Below are 7,635 nucleotides of genomic sequence, written 5' to 3'. Positions count from 1 at the left end.
CATTCAAGCAATTAATTCCTAGCAACTTGTGAGCTTTAAGTGTGTAAAAAGGATTCTCCGTCTACAGTGAAGGAGACATTCTAGTGGAATTGTTCAACCGTCTTGGATTAACAACCGTCTTGGTTGTAACCAAGTTAATTTCTGGTCTCCTTGTTATTTCTACTTATTTTATTTGCTTAGTGTTGCATTTTTGAGTTGAAAGTCTTGAGGAGGGTATACTTTGATTTTTCAGACAATTTACCCCCCTCTTGTCGGCCCTGCTGCACCAACAAGTGGTATCAGAGCCCAACCGCCTCAGAAGGACTAACCGCCAACTGAAGCACAAAGATCATGACGATGGCCGGAGCGAACATTCATCCCCCGAAGTTCGACGAAGACTTCGCTACGTGGAAACGTAAAATGGAGGTATTTTTTAAGATGAAATTCGACATTCTTTTAATAATGAAATATGGATATACAGCGCCAAAAGACAAAGAAAAATGCAACTGGACGAAGAAGGAGCAGGCCGATTGCGTAGCCAACGGAAAGGCGGAATTTCACCTGCTTAGTGTTCTGCCGCCCCAGGAGGTAAGTCAGATAGGAAGCTATGACTCCGCCAAAGACCTCTGGGATAAATTCCTGGAGCTCCACGAGGGCACCTCAGAAGCGAAGCTAGCAAGGCGCGACGCCCTCCGGACACAACTAACAAATCTTCGGATAAACAACGGAGAGAAGGTTACATAACTCCAAGCGAGGATTAAGGAGCTGATAACACAACTGACAAATCTTGGTAAAACGGTAACAAACCGAGATTCCATCCGGTATGCACTAAATGCCTTCCCAAGGACTCCAGAGTGGGTGTCCTTAGTAGATGCTTACTACATCTCTAAGGACTTTGAGGTAAGTAGTCTAGAAAGTTTATTTTCTACCTTCGAACTTCACGAGTCTCGACTTGCAGAGCCTAAACAAGTAGAAAAGTCGAACCTCAACATTGCCCTACAAGCCGAAAAGGATGATCCCGACTCTGAAGCATTGATCGACGAAACCGAAGCATCGCTACTGGTAAGACGTTTCAATAAATTTCTTAAAACTAATAAATTTAAATCACAGTCAAGGAAGCATCAACGCAACAAAAGGACAGTCTGGTGCTACAACTGCAACGAGGAAGGGCACATCAAGGATGACTGCCCCAAATTAAAGAAAAAGGACAACGAAAAGTCTCGAAGACCAACGTCCTCGAAGCGCAAGAGTCTGAAGGCTACATGAGATAAATCATCATCCTCGGAATCTGAAGACAAAGCCTTCTCGAGACTAGCACTAATGACCAACCATCTGTCAGAAGAAGAATCAAGCTCAAAAATGAGCATAGATGAAGGGGGAGGAACATCAGAAGAGGAAAGCCATAATGAAGGGGGAACACCACAAAGTAAGGTAAGTAAGGTACGTGCTCTGAACCCTAAACAGTCGTTTCAATTTATTAAAGTTCTTTCTAAAGACTTAGCTGAATCAGAAAAAGAAATTGCTAACTTAAATAAAATGTTAGATAATTTGAGATCTGAAAATGATAAATTGAAACTCCAAATTGAAAAGTTAAAATCTGATACATGTTCAAATACTAATGTTTTTCAAAAATAAAAAATCAAGGTTTATGGAAAATTAAATTGGTATATAAGAAAGCATCAGGGTCAACTTAGAAGAATACCTAAAGGTTATATACCCCCTAAGTTTTTAACTAACCTGTAGCAAGGAATCTATACTGGGTTCCAAAATCTTTACTGGATTAAAATCTCTTTAAAATTAAGGCTTTCAGAAGAAAATTAAACATTAAAATTTCTTTATGAGACTTTGACTAAGGAAATGGTTGTTGCTCCAATAATCAAGAAGGCCTAGTGCCTCGCCGCGACCTGGAAGCCAAAATATTGAAAATAAAATGTTTAATTAACTTTCTGATAAAAGTATTAATATAGATAATACTTTGAAAAGTTTTTAAACATTATTTTGGAAATTCTTCAAAAAAACATCTCATTCTAGAAAAATGTCTCTTAGAAAATTCTCAATAAGAATTTTTTTCTAAAATTATCTTAACTAATTTTTTTCTAAAAAAAAGATTTGTTATTACTTGGAAAATGTTTTAAATTTTTTTTACTTAAATATTTTAGTCTGATCTTGTACTTAGAAAACTTGAATTTTTCTCTTATTTAGGAATTTTTTACTTTGTTCCCCACTCTTTTTGCTATGATCAAAGGAGGAGATAGTTAAGTACAAGTTTGAGTTTAGGGGGAGTTAGGCTAATTATAATTTTTCTGTTCTAACTTGTGTTGCAAATTCTATTATTGCAATTTTGTACTTAAAATGTTAGTTTAGTAATTTTCTTAAATTACTATTTGGTTAATTTTACCCTAACTTGAATTTGGATTGATGCACATCAAAAAGGGGAAGATTGTTGGACCCCGTGATTATTTTGATGTGATCAACCAAAGTTAGTTAGGTCCTGTGTGTTTTTGATCCCTGTGTCTAAGTGTGCAGGAGCTTAGGAGCGCAGAAAGTCGAGCGGAAGACGCAACTAGCGAGAAGGACGGCACGGGAAGGGAGCCGACGGGCTCGGTGCGTCCGAAGGAAGAGAGAGCTGCGGAAGAGTACACCCATAGGCAAGAAGAACGTGTGCGACGTTCGAGGAACGTAAAGCCAGGACGGAAGACTGCTCAAGGAGAAGGCCGGGAATTAGGTTCGGGTGAGTCCTATTCCGGTTGGCCACAATTACCGAAAAGATCGGAGCATCAGAAGTTAAAACAAAGGAGAAAGGATGCTGGAAATGTAGCTCAAGGCGCCTTCATCAGGTATTGGAGGTGCCTCAATCAGCATTGGAGGCGGCTCCACACTAGAGGCGCCTCAGCCCGGGTCAATTCGACCGTTTGAGAACGGATAGAGTTTTATCCGCTTGACTTGGTTGGAGGCGCCTTGGACCTTGTTGGAGGCACCTTGGACCTTCGAGATAGGATTCCAGGAGCTATTTAAAGGCCCCTGGAGCTAGAAAATATTCATTCATTTAAGAAATTAATTCCTAGCAACTTGTGAGCTCTTTTAAGTGTGTAAAAAGGCTTCTTCACTTACAGTGAAGGAGACATTTTAGTGGAGCTGTTCAACCGCCCTGGATTAATAACCGTCTTGGTTGTAACCAAGTTAATTTTGGTCTCCTTGTTATTTCTTCTTATTTTATTTGCTTAGTGTTACATTTTTGAGTTGAAAGTCTTGAGGAGGGTATACTTTGATTTTTTAGGCAATTCACCCCCCTCTTGCCGGCCCCACTGCACCAACACTTCTATGTCGAAAGGCAAGAAGAAGAAAAAGAAACAAGCTAGCTCGGCAAAGAAAGTGAATCGATCTCTAGGTACTGGACTAAAAGCAGGAGTGAAAAAGCCGAAAGGCAAGTGCTTCATTTGCAAGCAGTCTGGACATTGGAAGGCAGGTTGCCCTCGTAAGAAAGAGAACAATAAAGGTATATCTTATTCTCTAGTAGTTGAAACATGATTAGCGGTGTTATCTACCAATACCTGGTGTGTAGATACAGGAGCTACTGATCATGTCTGCAATTCATTGCAGGGGTTCCAAGAAACCCGACGACTATATGAGGGAGAGATAACCGTCTACATGGGCAATGCCATGAAAGTGGCGGCTGTTGCAGTGGGATATGTCTACTTATCATTCGATAGGAATAGAAATTTGATTTTGAGGAATTGCCTTTATGTACCAAGTTTTAGAAAAAATTTAATTTCAGTTTTTAAACTATTTTTGGATGGATATACTATTTCTTTTGATGACAAAGTGGTTGTCAAGAAAAATAGGGTAATTATATATTCTGGTACATTAGTAGGTAATTTGTATACTCTAAATCCGATAACTCCCACAAAGCAACAAATGGAAATTAATAACACATCCTCTAATTCTAATAAGAGAAAGGAACCTTCAAATATGAACCAAACATATCTTTGGCATCTAAGACTTGGTCATATTAACTGGAGTAGGATTCAAAGGCTAATAGCCGATGGACTCTTGAGTTCATTAGTGTTGTAAAACTTTCCAACTTGCGAATCTTGCTTGGAAGGAAAAATGACCAAGAGATCTTTTAAGGCCAAGGGATATAGAGCAAAAAGATGTGTTGAAATTGGTTCATTCTGATTTGTGTGGACCTATGACTATCCAGGCGAGAGGTGGTTTCAAATATTTTGTCTCTTTTATAGATGACTATTCGAGATATGAGTACATTTACTTGTTGTGCTGCAAGTCTGAGTGCTTTGATAAGTTCAAAGAGTACAAGGCTAATGTGGAGAAACATCACGGTAAAAGTATCAAGACACTATGGTCTGATCGTGGTGGCTAGTACCTCTCAGGAGAGTTTAGGAATTACTTATCAGAGGTTGGGATTCAATCTCAATTGTCTGCACCTAGTACACCCAACAGAATGGTATGACAGAACGAAGGAATAGGACACTTATGGAAATGGTTAGATTGAGTTATTCAGAATTTCCAAATTCGTTCTGGAGATATGCTTTAGAAACGACAGTGTACATTCTGAACCTGGTACCTTCTAAGTCAATACCCTCTACTCCCACGGAATTGTGGAATGGGCGTAAGCCTAGTCTGAGTCATATTCGGATATGAGGTAGTCCAGCACATGTACTGAAGGGATATACTGATAAGTTGGAATCTCGTACAGAAGTTCGCCTGTTTATAGGTTATCTGATGCGCGCAGTCTATCACACCCGTAAATCAAATTAACAAATTATATCCATGAACCCCTTACATACACAATGATGTTGTAATAATGAGCTCAGGATCAATCTCTCGAGGAACTAACAGTAGGATGTAATCTAGGATTGTATGTTATTCCTATTTTTGGGGGTTTAATATATAAATGGGGAGGTTTAAGTTTTGAATCTAAATCTAGCAATGGAAAAGCAAGCAAATAAGAACTTATCTAATGCATAAATGAAATCTACCTAGGTGCTAACAATCAAACCATAACGCATTATCACCCTACGTTGTGATTAAATAATTAACACACTTAAACTAAGAATGAAATAACAAGATTCAAATAAAATCTAAGCTAAAGCATTGAATAAAATAGGGAATGAAATAACAAGTCACATTTAAATCTAACCTAAAACAGAATTTAAACCCTAGCTTTAAACTAGCCAACTTAACAATTAACCAAGCACAAATTAAACACAAATTAAACTTCAACAAGGCAAAGAAATGCTAAATTACTTGATAACAAAATAACAAACATAAACGAAATCTATTCTAGCTTCTAAAACAGTAGCAAAAGAAACTAAAATGGTAAACCGTTCCAATCTCACAACCAATCTACCAAACTTCACTTCTTGTCATCACGCAAGAAGCCGGACACGAGAACGCCCAACTCCGGTCATCAGTGAAGAGTCTCAACTATGCCTCGGTTCCAGGTTTGCTCAACAATACCGTTGGAATGCCCCCGGTAAGATGGAAACAACCCAAAACCTATACTCGGCCCGAAATCTAGAAATCAGAATCTCGGGATCTGGATGGGAGTTGTGGATTGCGGATGAACGTCGGATGAAGCTCATCAACACCGGAGGAACACCGCCAGATGTTGCTGATGGAAGATGGACTCACAGATTGGAGGAACTCCGCCGAATCTAAGAAGAACAGGGGATTATCGAGAGGAGAATTCTACCGGAGGGAACGCCTGCCGATGGTTCCAGATGATCGGGATGAACCTCTACATTGATGTTGAAGCTTGATAAGTTGATCGGAGAAGAAGCGGGGTCAGAATCTCAATAGAAACTCGCCGCAGGATGCGAAGCAACGCGGAGGAGATCGACAAACACGAAGCTACTATAGCTTCTATTTTAAATCCGATCCAGATCTGAACGGACGGCTGGGAGCAATTCGGATCTTGATCAATGGTGAAAAATTGCTTTAACTTAGATCCGAAGGTGCTGATCTTAATCTAGGGTCTAGATCTACTCTCCCTTAGGTCAGATGGACCAGATCTTCAATGGATGACTTAGATCCCTCCGATCTTTGATGAACGGTCCATAATACTCTGCAGCCTGATCTTCTCGTTTAAACTCCGATTCGAGCACAAATTCAGTTCGAATAGATTCAAATCCAAGATCCTTTGATGCCTACAAAATAGGAATCAAATATTAGCATCAAATAACACCAAAAAATAAGATAATTTACAATTAAGTCCAAGAATAAAGATAATGCATGAAATATGATGCATATATAGGTTTCATCTATGAATATAGCATCAAACCATACATGTATGAATCAAAATAATATAGTAAAATCATGGTTATCAAATCCCCCACACTTAGTCTTGAACGTCCCGTGCAAGTAAAGAAAATCTAAAAATCATCTCCACAAAAGATTCCCTAGCAATACTTAGAAGATAGTTAAAGGAATTTAACTAAGACCATCTAAAGACCACAAACAATCATGAATATAATCCAAATAATAATCAGTAAGTATGGTAGTTTCAATCCAATTGAAAAATTAAGCAAGTTACAATCTCACAAGGTATTCACCTATTCTATCTCTCACACTCAACATGTATATAAGTGGAGCTCACTCAATGTCACTCACAACATTTCACTACCATAAGCTTGCTTATTTTCTAATTCTCCACCACTATAAAACATAGCATACATGAATCAAAAGGATTTTATCATCAAGAATTGAAATGGAATCAAAAGAACAAGTGAAAGTGAATGAAATAGGCAAAAGAAAAGATTTCAATGAAAAATTGAGAAGATAAGAGTATTGGAGGAATATACTTGATGAGTTGACCATTTTGATGTGTAAAGAGATGAATACCATTTGTTGTTACCAATTCAAAAGATCAAGCTAACCTCTCCTTCAAATTGATGGCTAACAAAAAATCTTGATACTCTATCTTCACATTTGATACACTCTTGATTTGCTATTTTTTTTTTACTTCACTGTTTTTCCACTTTAATTCCATCACTTGGAACTAAAAACAATCTCTCATCAACTTATGAAGAATTTCCTCCCCCACACATAAAATATTGGCCATCTCGGCCAATAGAACACACCATCCAAAAACTCGATACAATATCTCCACTATTTTCTTGTCTTCATACTGCAGATTTTTTTTCATGTTTTTCTGTGGTTCTTTCTTCAGTTCAATGAAATTTCTATATTCAACAATAAAGATACCTAATACAATAAGGTTCCAATCCAATTTGTAGCTGCACAGGGATCTAAAGTTTCCAACATCATATCAACGAGTCTGAATTCTGGATTCTAAAATTCAGCTACAATCAGTAAGCATGTTCTCATTCAAATTCTTAATGATCAATAACTTGTAACAAGCATAAGGCACACAACAATAAGGATCTAATCCACAATTCAACTCCTCAATTAATTCTGAAATCAGTTTCAATTTCTGTTCAATTTCAATACTGTCTAGAACAACAATCTAATTCTGATAAGCTTTTCTTTTTGAATTCTGAATTTCTGAACCTTAGTTTCAGAACCTTGTTTCTGATCCTTAGTTTCAGAATTCAAAATTCATGGAAAATTGGCATGAATCATGAAAGGTTTAGCCTGGAATGAGATCCCATTTACCATTGAATTGATAAGACTAGA

The sequence above is a fragment of the Zingiber officinale genome, chromosome 5B (genome assembly GCF_018446385.1).
Source record: "Zingiber officinale cultivar Zhangliang chromosome 5B, Zo_v1.1, whole genome shotgun sequence".
Classification (NCBI taxonomy): Eukaryota; Viridiplantae; Streptophyta; class Magnoliopsida; order Zingiberales; family Zingiberaceae; genus Zingiber; species Zingiber officinale.
This window is presented reverse-complemented; position numbering follows the sequence as displayed.